Genomic DNA, 20,284 nt, shown 5'->3' with positions numbered 1-20,284 from the left:
CATCTCTAAAGTAGGAACTGAGGACTTCCCTGGTGGTCCAGAGGTTAAGATTCTGTACTTCCACTGCAGGGGGCACAGGTTCGATCCCTGTTCGGGGAATTAAGATCCTGCATGTCTTGTAGCGCAGCTGAAAAGTAAAAAAAAAAAAAAAAGAAGAAGAAGAAGTGGGAACTGATAATTTGTTCCATCCATGCATCCATGCATGCATTCATGCTTTCATGCAGTTATGTAGAGGGCAGTTATTTAGTTGTAGGAATGCGATAATGCATGTAAAGTATATAGTACACTACCTGAAACATAGAAAACACTTAAAAATAATACCTAGTTTTTAACCATAATCCTCACTACATCTCTGTGATATAGGTATTATCTCCATTTTAACAAATTAAATAATGCTTATAGAGAATGATTACTTTTCAACAGACTGGCCTTGTAGTCTGCTGAGCTATAGGTTATCATACCCATTCATTCATGTAGGTTTAGTTGGCCCTGGTAGAAGTTACCGACAAAAAATTTCAAACTTAGAAATAAACATATTCAAACTTCTATTTTCTGATTCTTGCCTGTTTTATTTCATGGCTATAAATTCTTTCCTTGCATTTCCCTAGCCAGGTAGAAAGAGGCTTAGACTTTGGCAAGAAACTGGCTCATTACCAGCCCCACGGTATATGAATTTCTCTCCTTGCTTGCCAAGGCATTGGTTGATCCTTTGCTTTATTTGAGGTAGTTTAATTTTTCATTATGACAGGTTTTCATCTCTAATTCTTTATTTAGAGCATAGTTCTCAAAACTTTTTCATTCCATAATCCCTTTGAGGGTTTCCACAACCCTGAAACATACCTTGAACCACTTTGCTATCGAAATAAAAGTGTGTAAGAATAATTCAGCTGTTGGGAGGAGAAGCAGGTGACGTTTTTACTTTTCTGGACACTGAAGAAGGGAGGGAAGCACTCAGGGGAAGGTGGGAAGGGATTGGAATGTAGGGTGGGCAGGAAATCAGGCCTTATGATTCCAGAATAAGAGAAGGAAGGGGTGATGCAGAGGAAGAGGTTTTGCTGCAAATCTAAAGCCACCCTTGCTGAACAGATGTTAGGAATGCTGCAGCTCTGGTCCTGTGACTCCCTCGGAATATCCCTGGGGAAAGACGACATCCGCTTTGAAAACTACTGATTTTAAACAAGCAGCTCTTTCTGCCTTTGTCCCCATTCCCTGCCTTCCATTCAAAACCTCCCCCTCCCCCCAACTCTCCCTTCTCTCCTCCCGTCTCTGGCCTCCCCTGGCCCTGGTCCTCACTCACCCACTCCTACTTGGAGAAATCCAGTGATTCAATCTATTCAGTCTATTTTTCTTTGGTTTTTCAAGTGGTCTCACTGAGAGCCCCATAGCCTCCTACAGCTAACTTTGCCCTCCGACACAGAAAAGCCTCCATTACCAATTCAGCTTCCGTCTTTCATACTGAGTATAGATGAATACCGCTGGGGTTTTTGTCTTTTATTGGTGTGCAAAATTTAGCTCGCAGCAAATCTGAGCTGGCCTTCTCAAAAGAGAAAGTAAGAACTTGCTCTCTTTATTCGTACCTGGCTTTCCCGAACTGATCTAGTTGCAGCCGTTTTTCTAACTTCCTCCTTCAGTTACAGTGAAAATAAACTACTTCCTGATCTCAGTGCCTGGCCATAGAGTAATGCTATCCTCAGTGAGTAGCTTTAAGAGGAAGTGAACTTTCAGCACTGTTTGCGTATTGGGTAACGTGTGTTTTTTTCTTTGGGCTGAAGAACTTAATTGACTTTTAAGGGCATCAAGCTCATGTTTTGCCCCCATATAAAGATTGTGAGCCGTCACTGAAGGTTCAACTGCCACCAAGACTAAACACGTTTGCGGCTGGCCCCCTGCCACTTGTTCATTCCTGTATCCTCCCTGATGTCTGGTTCTCATCTGGTCCTTCCTAAGGCCATTTGCTTTGCGATATATCACTGAGATTTCTGTCATTGCTTACTCGATGGTTTCCTCCTCTAGCTGCTGCTACGAGCTCATGCTCAGTGATGTAGCTTATGCTACATCATGACGAATCAACATTACTTCCACTTTACTGCCTTTTTATGTCTTTATACAATTTGAAATTGTTTTTCCTGCTCATTTCAAAACTCTGTGGATTTGCCACACGCTCCATTTCTATCTACTTATATCGACTGCTTAAATTTTGTCATTTTCTATACCATCTTTTTCCTCTCTCCTTGAGAGTAAAGCTTACTCGGTCTCTGGGTCTTCCATCTAGGTTGTCTATCCACCTTTTCCCTACTGGAAACAAGATCAAAGCTATTTTTTCTTCCTCAAACTTAACTTTTATCTTTCTTGGACAAAAGGAAGGTACAATGTGAGAAACTTATTTTTTGCTCAACAGGTACTCTTTTTTTATTCCTCTTCCTTTCTCTTTTCTGTCTCTTTTTCTCTTCCTTCTTCCTTCAAAATAATTCCTTCTAGCAATTTCCATCCTTATATGTGCACATTAATCTTACAATGTAATCTAGCACCTAAACATAGTTCATCTTATGTTATTTTAAAATCTAAGTTTTTAGCAACGGACACTAAGACATTCAGTATCAGGTGTCTAAATACAAAATTCTAAATCATCATTAAAAACTAAGAACACAATTTGCCATCTAACAAATTATATCCACTCATTTTCCAGTCACTGAGTTATCCTTAAAAATGATCAATATGCCAAGATTCTAGATGACTTGTTTGGCATAAACTATTCACCTGGGCGAATGGATGATATGTTCTCTAAAATATCAAACCAATACATTATTAAGTGTACCTAGAGGTTCTTTAACAGATTGGCGTAGATATATAGAATATACAAATCACTCACTTCCCTCTTTACTCCTGAGATGATGCAGATTCTTGCTTCTGCCCTTACAAGATTGCACTAAATGTGCCAAGGGCAGCTTGTGGGTACTTACTGTACTTACTGATGTCGCCATGACATCTGAAGTGACAGCAGAAACAGTAGAGGTTGAATACGCTAGTAAATATTTTTTGGATTGAACTTGTTTGCATTTCCCCATGATAACTGGCTTTAAAATACAGAAAACAAAAAAAGAAAAAGCTCTAAATTTCTTCTACAGGGGTTATCAACCTCTCTAACAGGTTTTCCTTTTTTTTGTTCTGAACTCCCTTTATTGTGGCATTAATCATTTCTAAAGCAATGATCACCTTTGGAGAAGAAACCTGGGAAGAGCTGGGGCGTGAAGTCAGATTGAGGTGACAACCCTTTATCTGTATCTGCAAGAATGACTTCACCTCTCTGGCCTCATTTTCTCATAAGTAAAATGAGAATAACAGTTCCTAACTTTCCATCGGAGTTATGGGATTGACGATAACATGAAAACACACAACAGTGTTTGGGAAATGAAAGGTATGAATCAATATTCTGTTAGTTCATTAAGTTGGACTGTTTGTTTTGTTATGAACTGATACCTACATCAACTTTTTAGAGTTAAGCCCAGGCAAATGGAGTAGCACATCCTTTTTGTGATTTCTGGAATCCTGGAGAGGTCCAGAAATGCTCAGAAATCACTTCCTGACATACTGGCCTGATGTCTCTATTTTCACCTTCCATGTGTTCTTTCTTTACCTTTGTGTTCTTTCTTTACCTTTAAGTTCAATTCATTGTTAAAATGTAAACACCATTAGGAGGATGAATACTTTGTTTTATCAACGATTACCCTTTGATGTGAATGGATTTATCAGAGACTTTACTGTTCATGGGATTTGATTAGAACAAAATAAAGAGAAAGAGAAGTTTAAGGTGCTGGAATTCTGGGGCCTGAGGGGTTAAGAAAGAGTTGATGGAGGTGGATTTAAGGAGTAATGCCTTGAGGGATACAGGGATAAAATGTTCCTCCAAGGTGTCTTCTTCTCACATGCAGCCACTGAATCAAGACATCAGCCTCCCCTTGCCCATCAGAATCACCTCAGTAGTTTTCACAAAATGTCAACACAGGCCCCATAGCTTAGAGATTAGGATTTAATTGATTTCATTTAACTGGTTAGGGAGGGGATCTTCAGTGTTTAAAAGCCCTTTAGGCAGGACAGGAATAAAGATGCAGACGTAGAGAATGGACTTGAGGACACAGGGAGGGGGAAGGGTAAGCTGGGATGAAGTGAGAGAGTGGCATGGACTTATATATACTACCAAATGTAAAATAGCTAGTGGGAAGCAGCTGCATAGCACAGGGAGATCAGCTTGGTGCTTTGTGACCACCTAGAGGGGTGGGATAGGGAGGATGGGAGGGAGACACAAGAGTGAGGGGATATGGGGATATATGTATAGCTGATTCACTTTGTTATACAGCAGAAACTAGCACAACATTGTAAAGCAATTATACTCCAATAAAGATGTTAACAAAATAAATAAATAAATAATAAAAGCCCCTTAGGCAATTCAAATGTTTTGTAGAATTGAAAACCATGGAATTAGAAGAAATAGAGGCACAGGAAACATTTCTACCTAGTTCCACCTAACCTACCCACAGGTTCTGTTTGAATTAAACCACTGAAAACCCAGTCTCTTTAAAAAGGATTTATTTCTTATTGGTTTAATTATTTTTAAGACCTGCTTTAAGAAAAAGTGAATCCACGATATTTATTGAGTCAGTTGCCACATTTTGTTGAAGGACATAAAGTTTTAATAATAACTAAACGATTCTAGGATCAGCTCAACAATCACCATTGCAAGGTAGAGACTTCTGTATTGTTAGAGTTCTTGCATTTCGTAAACAAGCTTCTTGCTTTTCTCTTCATATCTCAAAGGAAGAGAATCATGTTAGGATTTTCAAGAAATTCCCCCAAATAACTCATTCAGGTAATAACTGTTGTTTATTGCTTTATAATATATAATGCAGCTTTTTATATACCCTAATGACTGGGTAGATTTATTATTATCACTGCCATCATTCCTATCCACAGGTGATAGAGAAAGGGTCAGAGATTCTGACTTCCTCAAGTAACATGGCAATTTAAATGCAGAACTAGAACTTGACCCACAGTTTTGATGTTAAAATTTGCATCCTTTCTACAAATTCATTATTTTGAATTTCATTCTGTGTTTCTAGATGTTTAACTGTATCTTGGTAATTTGGGGGGGCTTCGACTATTTTTTCTTTACTACCCAGGGATACAAGGATTATAACACATAGAAAATCTCAGAGTTGAAGGTTGTTTTTCCTGTCTCTTTCATTTTAGAACACCAGAAATCAGAGTGTGCTAACAAAAGGGTGACCCTAACTCCTGGTTCAACCATTGATGGTTTTTGTTTATGCATTTGTCCTGGAGTAATTATTAAAGCATTCCCTTCAGTCTCCAAAGGGTCCCAATTAGGACAATAAATTATATAGTCAACCTACCTAATGAGTAGGTATCAAGCTTCTGATCTTTATTTTGTAGAAATAAGTTATTTATTTGGTTGGGTTTTCTTTCCATCAACAGTTTTCATAGTTCCTTTATTCCACCATGTTTTACTTAGAGCTTCACTGAGATTTGAATATATAGAGCATATGGAATAAAGGTGGTGACAATAATAATAGTAATTTACATTTACTAATCATTGATTTATCTAAGCACCAAGTTACATACTTTAAATCCATTACCTCATTTAATACTTATAAAACCTCGTGAAATGGGTACTAGTGTTGTCCTCATTTAACACGTAAGCGAACAAAAGTATAGAGATGCTAAAGAACTTGCCCTGGGCTAAGGGTGAGAGTCAGGACTTTAGGTCGCATCAAACTTCAAAGTCTAAGCTCCAAAACAAAACAATAAAATCCATGGCCCTCTCCTCTTACCCATTCTACAAGAACCAGCTTCTTACACAACCACAGAATAATAGTTCTTGTCCCCAATTATTTGCCAGATGAAGTAGGACATAAAGGAATGTGAGAAAAGGAAAACATATTCAATGTGCTGCTGGAAACTTCAAATCTCCATATACAGTTGAGTCTATAGCAGCAGGGATATCTGTAGAGAATATTTAAAAAGTTAGCTTAAAATCTCAACCACTGCTGTCTCGTAGACTAAGTATCCAGAAGATTGATGTCTTACACTTCATCCATATGATTTAAAATAGCCCGAACCATTTAAAGTCAGTAACTTGGCCAGCAATTTCATAGCTTATAACTTTTGAGTTAATTGAAGCTAGACCTACCTTTGATTATTCACATGGATCTACTATAAGGTAGGGACCAAATTTAGCCAAATATTTGTCACAAGGTTGAAACATTGTAAGTATACAAATATATAGCAGAGAGATGGGATTTTCATTAAACTACTTGCTGTTCGGCAGAAGTGCTAGAAAATGGTGGAAGTTTGAACATTGGAAGTGGAGGGTGGGAACCTCTGAAATTCTGTCTCAGAAGTACTCCCACCTGACAAAGAAAATCAAAATAGTATGACCAAAATGACATAGTAAATCCAAGAGTAATTTACTGCTCAGGCTGATGGACTCTTATCTGGTATTAGGAATTTAGGAATTGCTGAATGTGAACTCCTGCCGTCAGGGAGGCCGGAGTAGTAGTGGTTATGAAAGAAACGTGCTGTTGACCATTTTGCAAAGTTTGAGGCAATATTTTTGCGGAGGGAGTTGGGAAAACTTCCTGAATGTTTAGAGTTGAACAGCAGTTGCAAAGATGAAGGGCGTTCGCTTTGTGGTATAAAAGAATGTGGCTGTATTTGGGAATAATGGGCCATTAGTGTGTCTGTGGTCAAAGGAAGGTGGCTTTTGGGGCTGTGCAGGGGGCCAGGCCAATGGTGGCAGGGTAGAAGATGGTGAGCGTGAAGGGAGCAGTCTCAATAGTAAAAGTATTTGCGGCCAGCACTGAACACTAAGTACTAAAGTGGGGAATGGTTGTGACAAGATCCATATGGTGAACATGAAATGTTCCTGTTGTAGGTGCTAAAGATTCTGAAGAGTTTGGAAAACAAACCAAAGGCATTACTTGAACAGACCTAGATCAAGAGACTTTTTCTAGAGGATGCTGTAGAGGGAGAATATAGAAGAAAGATGAATGTGGAAGTGCCTGATACTGGGGACAAAGCAGAGCTATAAACTATATAATTTAGCCCAAATCTAACTCTTCTTTTTACAGAGCTTCTTTTTACAGAGGTGAAATAGAAAGCAGATTTTCTTCCATTCAGCCAAACCAAACACTAATAAAATTGGCCAGCATGAATGCAGAAATAAATCATCCCAAACATGATTAATGTGAACATGGAACAGAGTTTCTGAAAGCAGATACAAAGTATATTTTTTCCCACCATCATGTAAACTCTACAACATTTCCATAATTTGAGATTTCAAGAGTAAGGAAACAAACAGCCGTAAATGTTGACTTCTCAGAAGAGCAGTTATTATAGATATATTTGGCCAGGAAACATTTTTTTAAGATTAGTTGAAAGTGAAAAAGAGCAATTTTTTGAATTTTGGGTTGTTTTTAACATTTTTAATTGAGATTAATTTTTAGAGCATTTTAAGGTTCACAGTAAAATTGAGGAGAATGTACAGAGATTTCTCATATAACTCCTATTCTCCACCATTGTTACATCACCCACCAGAGTGGTACGTTTATTACAATTGATGAACCTACACTGATACATCATTATCACACAAAGTCCATAGACTGTGTTAAAGTTCACTCTTGGTATTGTACATTCCATGTGTTTGGACAAATGTATAATGACAGGTATCCACCATTATAGCATCAAACAGACTAGTTTCACTACCCTAAAAATGCCCTGTTCTCCACCTATTCATTCTTCTCCCCCACTCTCAACCCTTGGTGACACTGATCCTTTTATTATCTCCATAATTTTTCCTTTTCCAGAATGTCATGTAATTGGAAACATACAATGTATAGTCTCTTTGGATTGACTTCTTTCCCTTAGCAATATGCATTTATATTTCTGCCTTATCTTTTCATGGCTTGATAGCTCATTTCTTTTGAGCACTAAATAATATTTCATTTTCTGGATATACCACAGTTTATCCACGATGAAGGACATTGTGGTTGCTTCCAAGTTTTAACAATTATGAATAAAGCTGCTATAGATATCTGTGTGCAAGTGTTTGTGTGAACTTGTTTCCAACTTCTTTCAGTAAATAACAAGGAGCATGATTGCTGGATCACATGATAAGAGTATGTTTAGTTTATAAGAAACTGCTAAACTATATTCCAAAGTGGCTGTACCATTTTGCATTTCCACCAGCAATTAATAAGTGTTCCTGTTGCCCCACACTGTCACCAGCACTTGATGTTGTCAGTGTTCTGGATTTTGGCAATTCTAATAGGTAAATAGTAGTATTTTGTTTTAATTTGCATTTCCCTGATGACATATGTTGTGGAGCATTTTTTCATATGCTTACTTGCCATTTGTGCATTTTATTTGGTAAGGGGTCTGTTAAGGTCTTTGGCTCTTTTTTTTTTGTTTAATTTCAGGGAATTCTGCAGTGGGGAGACCTTGCAGGGATTTACACCCTTCTGGAGTAGGCTTTAAAGAACGGCTGAGGAGTATAGAATTATGAAAGACCAGCTTTCTCAGCTTGGGTCAGACAACACTGAGGCAAAGCTTACCCTTCAGGGTTCCCCTGTCGATCAGGCATGCAGAGTGCTTGGCATCCTCCCTGTGCCTCTCCTGTCCCCCCATCCTTTCTGATATCCCCTGGAAACATATACATCTCTTCCACATAAATTCTTGTTGGGCTCTGCTTCTGGTGTGCCTAACTTAAGATAGTGTGTTACCTGCTTTATTATCCTTTATATTTTAGCTGTGAATACAGAAGACATGATGCTTTAGCTCAAAGGACTTACTCTCTAGTGATGGAATAGCATGCCCATGTAAGGCAGGGGTGTGTGGAAGCATGTGCTTGTAAATAATGCCCTTAAACTCTGTAGGTGATCCGCTAATTGCCTACATATAGGCCAAGTTTTAGTCATAGGTATGAACTACATTGTATCTTTAACTCCAGGTTACTGATTTTCTCATCTATGAAATGGGTGGGGGGTATTTATGAAGTCTAAATAAGATAATAAAATTACTTAGAACTTAGCCTGTGCTTAACACATAGTAATCATTCATTAGCATTTACTAATTTCTTGGGAATTAATTGTATGTGAGCTAAAATGAACAACTTTAAATTAAATCAAACTAAGATGGATTCAAATTATGGCAGCTTACCATTTTATTAAAGTCTGACTTTGAGTAAGTACTTACATTTTCTAAATGCCTCAGTTACCACTGTCTGTAGCGTGAAAATCCTCAAATCAGAGAAACTCAGTTTGAAACAGACCAATGAGTAGAATTATAAGTAGCAGATTTGTAACAAAATATAAATTAATTTTGTTTAAAGATTGAGGTCTTGAAATGAATGATCCACAAAATTTAGTAATTATTAGTGGTAAATCTCAATGTATAGTTTATGGTACCACTCGATAAATTTGAGAGCTACTAGTTAGATATTAGATGCATTGAATTTACCTTTTGTTGTGTTTCTGTCTTAGGGCAATTGGTTAGCTTTATTAACAAAGACATTAATGAGACTAAGTTTACCCATTTGATCTCAGTGTGGGCCAGTAAGCTTTTCTTTGTTTCTTGATCACAGACTGAACTCCTAATCCTTGCCAGTCATTATGTGGATTTATAATGCTCAAAATGAGAATGCTGATGAAGTTGGTCAGTATGAACACAGCAGTGCAAATTCTAAAAGGTCATTTATATGTGTGTGTGTGCGCACATGTATTGATATACATGTGTATGTATAATATAGTACATCAAAGTATATCCAAAGTATCCAAGAAGGATTAGGTAAGGATGAGAGTGTTAGCATAGTTATGAAATTCACTATAAATTCATGACAATGACTGAGGAAGATACTAAAAGTGCATGTATAGCTTTATGTGAGAAGATTCATTTTCTGAAAAAAAGAGTGGTATGATTTTTGCTTCATTTCCCTGGGCCTTAGTTCTACATTTATAAAAAAACAATAGTGGTACCTTTTTCTCATATATTAAATCATGTTATTTGCTTAAGGAGAAATGAGGAGAAAATCTTTTGGGTTCTTTAGAGGAAAGGCACAATATTCAGTTAAGTGGTTCTATTAGTTTTATGATTTTCTTCTGAAAACCCTTAAGTATACATTAACCAAAGAATAGGGAAAGTACATTTTGCCCTGAGATAGCAAATCACAAAGATAATCAGAGTTGATTTGAGAGTTCCCAAACATAGCTAAAAAAACAACCCATGTAACTCCTTGGTGCCTAAATAGTTGGGACTAGCAGAACTCAAAGGAGCATTCTAGCTGCACAGTTTTCTTCTATGATTCTGTGAAGAAATACATTTCACACATACATGGATTGTGTGTGATTTCACACATACATCGAGTGCGTGTCTCAAGTAGCACTGATTAGGCCTGTCTTCTATAAACGATTCCATTTCTCCTCCTTTTTCCTTCTAATTCAATTAGGTCTCTTTTCTTCATTTTTAATGATGCATTGTTTTTTACTTTTATAAGCAATACATGTTCATTGCAGACAACTAGAAATACAGAAAGCATAAAATAAAAGATAACAATCACCCATAATCACCACCCCCAGAGATAACCACCATTAGCATGTTAATACATTTCTTCCCAGTGTCTACATATTTTTTTTGTAATTGAAGTATAATTGACCTACAATACTATGTTAGTTCCGGGTGCATGACACAGTGATTCAATATTTCTATACATTACAAAATGATCATCATGATAAGTCTAGTTACCATCTGTCACCATATAAAGATATTACAATATAATTGACTATATTCCCCATGCTGTATATTTCATCCCTGTGACTCATTTATTTTGTAACTGGAGGTTTGTATCTCTTAATTAAATTAGTTCTTGATCTTCATTGTTGGCCTCCTCTATGTGTTCTTTCATATAGGATTTATAACTTTTCCTATGTTCTGAAACCGTATCAAACCAAACTGGTCCATTTGCTAGTAACTTGGAGATTATTTTTAGAAATATTCTACACAGCTTTTTCTAGTATATTTCTTGAGTGCTTAACATTACTTGTCAGGGAGTACCAATACTATGGGAAACATAAAGTTTTATTGTCCTAAATGCAATCAGTAAGGACAAGATCATAAACAATTAGAGAAAAGGTTTATTGGTCTTTTGAGCTTTCAAAAGTTATGGGACACGAGACAGACTGGAAAAACTGATCAGAGAATTTGGAAAAATCAAACACTGGTTGATGTTGCTCTTGGTCAGGTCAAGAAGCCCCAAATGGAGTGAATATGTCAGGTGAAGTAAAAGGATTGACAGGTCACATGCTGCAGAATTCCTCTTGCACGTTTCCTCACCGTATAAGTAAATAACACTCGTATGAAATCTCATAAGAGAATATTCAGCTGAATCCCACTTCAAAACAGCTGCCATTTTCAGACAGTTGCTCTCACGTTGGGTGTGGCTGCACCTCTGAGACAGACCATTTTGAAAGACAAAACTAGTGGCTTCCTCCATTGCTCACTTATTTTCTAAAATCAAGTGTAGAGCTAGAGTAGAAACAAGTTAACCCATGTAGCATTGCCAGTGCTCTTGACAGTATTGTGAAGGATGGGAAACTCTTCAGCAGAATGCAGAAAGAAAAAATTGGGGCGGGGGTGTTCTCATTTCTATTATCTTTCTTTTTCTAGATTGAAGGGTTTTTTTGAATTTTAATTTAGAGATAGAAACATACTTTCTTAGTTTAGTGGTATTTCACTGGACACAGCAGCAACCACAATTGTCAAGTAGCTGGAAGAAATGGTTTCTCAAATAGAAGGGAATGTTATTAATTCCCAACATAGAAGTGTGGTAAATTCAATGGTATTAGTTTGTAAATTTGACTTGGTAATGAACCACTAAGGCAAAAAAAGAGTGCCAGAAATTTCCCTTAAATCAATAGCTAATATTGGATACTTGAAACGCCATGACACTTTCAAAGAACACTTTAAGTAGATAGTGGAAATAATATTAGTCAATTATATCATAGGATTTGACAAAGAGAGCCACAACTATTGTCTTGAAAATATAGACGTAGAATATAAATCCAGGGAATAAAATCCTTAAAGAACTTGGAAATAAAGACCTTTTTGTGTTTTGTCTGAAGAACTTAAATTTCAAGGGAGAAAAATCCATGAATCCCCATTTATAGCCCATATTTTCCCAATCCAAATTCTATTTCTTATCTGGAGTACCCAGTAACTAGGAAAGGGGAATCTTGCTTTCCTAATGAGAAAAAAAATAGAGGTAAGTTTAGACAGGAAAAGAGCCAATAGAAAAAGAAATAGTCAAGAGAGGCCTTTTTAACTTTAAGCCAATAGGACTTCATAGAGAAGAGAACTACGAGAGTGGGGGAAAAGTCTACCAATGGCTATTTTAGGATACTTAGTATTTGACCCTACACAATATAATGATGATCAAGATCATTTTTAGTGAAACAAAAATGGAAAACTATAAACTTACACATAAAATTACACCTAGAAATATAATTGAGGTTTGTGATATGAAAATTAAATAACTTATAGACTGTAATCTATTACAGCTAGAAAACTAAGATGTATATATATGTCTTATGATATATGTCATGGATATATTACTTCTACACTTTTAATCAATTAATGGTCCAATTCCCCCACCCTCCACCTATTTTCCTTCTTTATTACCCATTACCAGAGGATGGCATCGAGGGCCTTTGATACTACCTTCTTTGTAGAGTTGAAAGAAAAACAGCATCTGTCCTCATGGTAGATAAACAAATATACAATAGTAATTTATCCTGTGGGTCATCTTACTGGTGATGACAGCTAAAAGTTCTTGCTTATGTTAGCTTGTTAGAAATATGTATTGGGTTGGCCAAAAAGTTCATTCGTTTTTTTTCCATAAGATGGCTGTAGTCACTACGTTGTCTTTAACTTCATTCAAAACAGTTTTGTTACATTGCATGTGACATCTGTCATATCAGCATGCATTTAAAAAAAGACCTCAAAATTGGTGCATTTTTGTGTAGTCATTTTAATATTGGAGATGGAAGAAAAAAAGCAACATTTTCGGCATGTTATGCTTTATTATTTCAAGAAAGGGAAAAATGCAACTGAAACGCAAAAAAAAGATTTGTGCAGTGTATGGAGAGGTGCTGTGACTAATCAAACGTGTTGAAAGTGGTTTGTGAAGTTTTGTGCTAGAGATTTCTCTCTGGATGATGCTCCACGGTCGGGTAGACCAGTTGAAGTTGATAGCGATCAAATCGAGACATTAATTGAGAACAATCAATGTTATACCACGTGGGAGATAGCTGACATACTCAAAATATCCAAATCAAGCATTGAAAATCACTTGCACCAGCTTGGTTATGTCCATCGCTTTGATGTTTTGCGTCCCACATAAGTTAAGCGAAAAAAACCTTCTTGACCGTATTTACACATGTGATTCTCTACTTGAACGTAAAGAATACGTTCTGTTTTTAAAACAAATTGTGACAGGCGATAAAAAGTGCATACTGTACAATAATGTGGAACGGAAGAGATCGTGGGGCAAGTGAAATGAACCACCACCAACCACACCAAAGGCCGGTCTTTATCCAAAGAAGGTGATGTTGTGTGTATGGTGGGATTGGAAGGGAGTCCTCTATTACTAGCTCCTTCCAGAAAACCAAACGATTAATTCCAACAAGTACTGCTCCCAATTAGACCAGCTGAAAGCAGCACTCGATGAAAAGCGTCCAGAATTAGTCAACAGAAAACGCATAATCTTCCATCAGGATAATACAAGACCACACGCTTCTTTGATGACCAGGCAAAAACTGTTACAGCTTGGCTGGGAAGTTCTGATTCAAGCATAGTATTCACCAGACATTGCACCTTCAGATTTCCATTGATTTCGGTCTTTACAAAATTCTCTTAATGGAAGAAATTTCAATTCTCTGGAAGTCTGTAAAATGCAACTGGAACAGTTCTTTGCTCAAAAAGATAAAAAGTTTTGGGAAGATGGAATTATGAAGTTGCCTGAAAAATGGCAGAACGTAGTGGAACAAAACAGTGAATACGTTGTTCAATAAAGTTCTTGGTCAAAATGAACAATTTGTCTTTTATTTTTACTTAAAAATCAAAGGCACTTTTTGGCCAACCCAATATATCATTGCCATTCAATTAAACAAAGGGAATCCTTGTAGAGGAGATGGGATTGAAGCTGCACGTTGCAGCAAGAAGGAAAGCTATGTGGAAAGCACTGTGACCTAGGAGAGCATGGCTTTGGTAGGAGCATAAACCTGGAGAGGAAGGTGTGCTCAAAGGTGATCTACATAGATTTGGAGTGAAGGTGGAGTGCTCTCAGGCCATGTGTAGATCGCTGCCAATTTATACTCTTAAAGCATTTTAAGACAAGGGGACGTTGGATTTCAAAGTCTCAGGGAGCACTTCTCTTTTGGTCCCTTGCTCATTTAGCAGTTTGGAACTGCCATTTGTGCACTAGATAAATTGTGAAATTGAGAGTTCCTTTTATATTTGACTGTTTTATATGTGGTCACTAAGGTAAATGTTTAATAAGCAATCATAGGTCAGTTACCGGGGCTGTTTCTTTTTTACATGGATGTAATTGTGAGCTGCTGTGTGAGAAAAACAAAGCATATGCAGAAGATTTCAAAGTGAGTTTTATTGCTTCATTAAAGTTTTTACAGTGTTTTCTCCCAACACTACTAACTCAATGAAATAAAAGGAGAAGCTGCCTTCAAAGAAGGATATAGTCACTTCCTCTCCCCAGGAGTCTTTTTTAAGTGTCTAGTTCTTGTTATCTATTCATGTTTTCTTCAAAAGCTGTAGCCTTTCGCTTTTTATATGTACTGTTTGATATCTGTTAGTTGAACTACATTAAACTAAGGGGTTATTTTGTCCTGGATTAAAACAACAAAAATAGACAAGTGAACTTTCTGGATTTTCAATTCCCATGCTCAACCCCTTCTTCTGATAACAAAGGATGGCATTTTCTCTTGAACAAGTTTGTATGTTTTTCTTTACTCTTTTGCCCCTTATTTCCCAGAATTATCCACATTGGCTGGAGCTTATTTACTGTGGTTAGTTACTGAGTGATTTGGGTTTTCTCTTTACATTTTTCTTTTATTGGAGTCTGTTTTTTCTTATTAAAATATGTTCTAGGCCATTTTACTTCCAGCAATACCAGTCATAAGCCATTTTGTTCTTTATTCCACTTCACAAGTGGGCAATGGTAAATGAAGTATCAAAATGCTGTGGTAGGATGCCTGTGACCTTGATTTTGCAGTTAACACTTCACACTTCCTGTCTGAATGTGGACTCCATCACTTTCTCTTGGCTTTTGCATTGCCTGCTTATGTTTTATTTTCTTTGTTTTCCTATTCTTCCTCATTAAGGTCAGGTCCTGTCTATGAAACACCCCGTTGTTGAATACTAAAGGCCTCGTAGACCAAGGATCAACCAAACCCTAGATAACTGTGTAGTTCTCCCATTCTGAAATACATACATAGCTATAAATAACATTAACATATACATAATATACATAGATGTATACATACATGCATACTAAAGAGTATGTAAATGTAGACTTTGTATATCTAGTATCTATCTCCCTACCAACCTGTCCACCTAACTATCTATCATCTATCTATCTATCTATCTAATGTATCTATTATCTATCTTTATCTCTTCAAAAACGAATTCAAATATGAGTATAGTTATCATTTACCTCTAAATGAAGGAACATTTTTCTTTTTGTGGGGAGGACATTCAAAATCCAAAATGAACTTTTAAAAAACTTGACCTCCCCCTCGAACACCCTTCTAGAGGAGGACTGCCAGGATCTGACTTGTGGCTCTGTGAGCCATCTCTGAGTAGCAACTCTCCTGAGTATAAAGGGACAGTCCCCATCTAATACTCATGAATGTGTGCAGTATAGTGTCATGATGTTGAGAAGAAGGGAAAGACAGCAATTTTCTGTCACATTTGCCAGAAGAGACTCATGGTGGTCAAGACCTTCCCACCAGCTAGTGAACACCAGCAACCAACTTCCTTGGGCATGGCCTTCCCTCAGGCCACAAATCTCTATTCTAAACCTAAATACACAACTTTTGGAAAAAAAAAAAAAAAAAAAGAAAAGAAAAATTAGGTCAGCCCTAGAGACCCGTGTTTGCACCTACAGTATTTGTATTTCTCTGTCCTTTGTGCGAATGAATTAACTTGCATAGGTATTTGGTGCCACTAATATCCATGACACACCCTGTGCTCTGTGCTGGTCCCTGTGCTCCAGAAATATATTAACAAAAGGTGAGAAGATTAGGCAGACACAGCAATGCTTCCTGGTATGGATACAGGTACTTATTAACACCCACAGACTTATTAACACCCTCATTTCTTGAGCTAAGAAATGACCAGCCTGTGCTATGAGTCAATAGTGGGCCAGGATTTTAAGTCTCTTCAGGTAGAGCCTGGTCTTTCTCAGGACATTCACCAAGCCTACCAAACCTTGCAATGGACATTTCCAGTGTGCCAGGTGTGGACTATGTGCTTTAAATATATTGGTTCATGTAATCCTTACAATACACCTTGAGGTAGGTTCTACAAATATCCCCATTTTGAAGATAAGAAAACTAAGGCACAAGAGAGACTAAACAATTTTCCCCAAAGTCATAGACGAAGTAATGAGCAGAGCCAGGATTTGAATTCAGGCATCTGGCTCCAGACACTTTGGCCTTAACTACTCTGAGGGATGGAACATACTGGTAGCAGGGTGAGTCAGTAAAGTTGCTTTCTCTCACCATCTCTTTATGGTTCTCTGGAATAGGAATGAGCCCCCAAAGTGGCTCTGTGAAGCCCTGAGGGCATCCCATGGATAAAGGTGGATGCTGTCTCCAGCACAGTAAATGCAGGATATTAGCCATTGGTGGTAATTTGTTCCTGGGTCACTGAGATATACACCACGTGATCTAAGGAAGATGAGTGCAAAACTGTGGAAAACATTGAGTAGAATATTTTCCCCATGTGTGTGCACCTTCTCTGAGTACAGGCAGCCATGGTTGAAAATTGAGGTGAGATTATTTGAGGATAGTGGCACAATCTTACTCATGAGAACAGTATCCGTGTGGCCAAGTGCTTAATGGAAAACTAACTTCTGGAAAGTTTTCAACATGTTTTATATGTGGCCCATATAAAATCATACTAACATTTTCAGGGAATAATTTACATAAACATAAATAAAATACTAGAAGTAGAATAATATCTAACTTTTGTAAGTGAATTTTACATTATCTCATCTAATCGTGTTTATAGACAAGAAAGCTAGACCTTACAGAGGTGAAGTGACTTTCTCAAGGTCACAAATGTAATAAGGACAGAACTGGATTAGAAGTCAAGTTTGTCTGATCCCGAAGTCCTAGATCTTTATATATTACCGTGTGTGTGTGTGTGTGTGTGTGTGTGTGTGTGTGCGCTGGGGGGTGTAAAAAGTGTGCTGAATAAAATTTTTTAAAACCAACATAGGTACTTCCCTGGTGGTACAGTGGTTAAGAATCCACCTGCCAATGCGGGGGACACAGGTTTGAGCCCTGGTCCGGGAAGATCCCACATGCCACACAGCAACTAAGCCCGTGTGCCACAACTACTGAGCCTGCACTCTAGAGCCCATGAGCCACAGCTACTGAAGCCTGCATGCCTAGAGCCCATACTCCGCAACAAGAGAAGCCGCCGCAATGAGAAGCCCGTGCACCGCAATGAAGAGTAGGCCACGCTCACCGCAACTAGAGAAAGCCCGTGCAGCAACAAAGACCCAACACAGCCAAAAATAAATCAATAAATAAATAAAGTAAAAAAAAAACATAAAGTGGTTTCCTCTTTTAGTTTCAGTAAAAGCTGTGTGCTGTCACTTCTGTACATACATAGTAGAGGTCATTCTAAATATTATTGAGAATATGTCTCATAGAGATTTGTGAAAAATAGTGCTAAAAACATTATAGGATATAAAAAGCCAATGGTCAGCTCTACTTTGTGCCAGCTGGTGGCTGGAAATGTCCAGCTCAGTATCTCTATATCACCTAATTATTTCTTGTTCATTGCTTCTTTCCTGTGTATTTTTTTTTAAATATCAGCTCATTTAATTCCATCAAGATACTCTTTCTTTCAAGTTCAAGTAATAGCAGGCCTACATCAGAGAGCCCTCAGTAGGAACTAAATGGTAGAGGAAGATGGGGGAAACTTTTAAAAGTAGCAAAAGGGTATGGTTACTGACGGTATGGAGATGGAGGAAGTGGAGGGTCACGATGATTTCAGACAGCGGAAGCCCCCTTATTCCCAGCCCATCGTGTCTGGGTGACTGCAAAGATATTGCTATCAATGAATCATTTTTCAGGAGACAGATATTAATACCTATTATATATGACGTACTAAAAAAACACTGCAGCTTCTGGGACTTATGGCCAAAATAATGATTACAGCTGTGGCCAAACTGGGCTTCACCTAGGAAGAAGAGATTATCAGGCCTCCAGTGGGATCATTGCTATAAAATATTTCTCCAGGGAAGCAGGAAATTCTGTTGATTCTCATTATGACATGGCTGTGAGGTTTGGGGCTTTCCTTGTGGCCACAGAGACTAATCAGGCTACCCCTAGATGAGCATGAGTTTGGAATCCAAAATTTCTCCTTATTAGCTTGGTGTGCCCATCAGAAGTCACATAGTTACATATTACTGAATGCCTTTCTTGAGAAAGGAAGGGCCAACTTTTCCTACTCCTCCCCGCATATACACCACACCCTTATTTAATTCAGGAATGCTTAATCGGGGAATGACTAAATGGGCAGTAATAAGTCATATTATCAATGTGATAGGGGAGTGGTAAGTACACATTGATCGTTCAATAAATCTCTACAGCCAGTCAATAAAAATAGAAGGGACAGTAATTAAGACGAATCTGCACTCAGAGGAGGTAACCTGCAAGGGGGAAGTGTGGTAAAGAGTTCTGCTGCTCCCAGGAGGAACAAAGCCCTCATGTTCCTTGGAACTCCAATACCTCTCTCTATAAGGAATGCCGTGACATGATGCAGACACACACTTACTTCCACCATGGCAAATTATGGCAATTGCCCAGATTAGGGGTTAGAGCTTCAGAGTGGCTCACAGAGAAGGACGTCATGGCAAGGCTGCTGGGAGAGCCTTAACATTTTTGAGAAGGAAGCATGATGAATGATTATAGAATGAATGCCTGAGAAATGAAGACTGAGACTCAGAAGGCTGAGATCTTCCTCAAAGAAGCTCGGGCTCCACACATAACTTCAGTTTTCCTCTCTCTAAAAGGAGGAGGGTAGGCCAGGGCACTGCCAAGGTTCCTTCCTGTTTTAAAGTCCCTAGGTTTTAAACTAATGTCATTTCAGAATCTGCACAGAATTGACACATGTCTTTGATCATCAGTGAAATGCTACATTGCTTGCTTGACCGCAGCATCTCCCTGCCTGCTCTATAATCACTTCTCAAACAATCTAGTATTCTCTGGCAGTATCATTTTTTTTTCCAAGGATGCCCTTTGGGGGTAACTTTGTATTTTGATATAATTTCAGACTTACAAAAAAGCTGCATGAATTGCATAGGAAATTCCAGTAATACTTTTTCCAGATTTACCAAGTATTTACATTCTGTTCATTTGCTTAATTATTTTCTTTGTGTGTGTATATGTATAATATATATATATATATATATATATGTATAGGTGGAATACCATTTGAGAGTTTAAAAGTTTAGAATGTTGTAACCTTTTATCCTTAGTTTACTGCATAATTTTTAAGAACACAGGCATTCTCCTACATAACCATAATCCAGTTATCAAAACCAGAAAATTTAACATAGATATATATTATAATCTGATACATAGTCCATACTGAATTTAATTTTTTTTATTTTTATTTATTTATTTATTTTTTTGCTGTATGTGGGCATGTGGGATCTTCCCGGACCGGGGCATGAACCTGTGTCCCCTGCATCGGCAGGCGGACTCTCAACCACTGCGCCACCAGGGAAGCCCCCATACTGAATTAATTATGAATTAATTAATTATGCTAATAATGTCCTTTATGGATGTTTTCCTTCGTCCAGGATCCAATCCAGAATCACTAATAGCCTTGAGCTGTGATGTCTCTTTAAATATGGAATGGCTTCTCATCCTTCCTTTTTATTTCTTGATCTTAATATGTTTGAAGA

Source organism: Pseudorca crassidens, chromosome 4 (assembly GCF_039906515.1).
Source record: "Pseudorca crassidens isolate mPseCra1 chromosome 4, mPseCra1.hap1, whole genome shotgun sequence".
NCBI classification, from domain to species: Eukaryota; Metazoa; Chordata; class Mammalia; order Artiodactyla; family Delphinidae; genus Pseudorca; species Pseudorca crassidens.
This window is presented reverse-complemented; position numbering follows the sequence as displayed.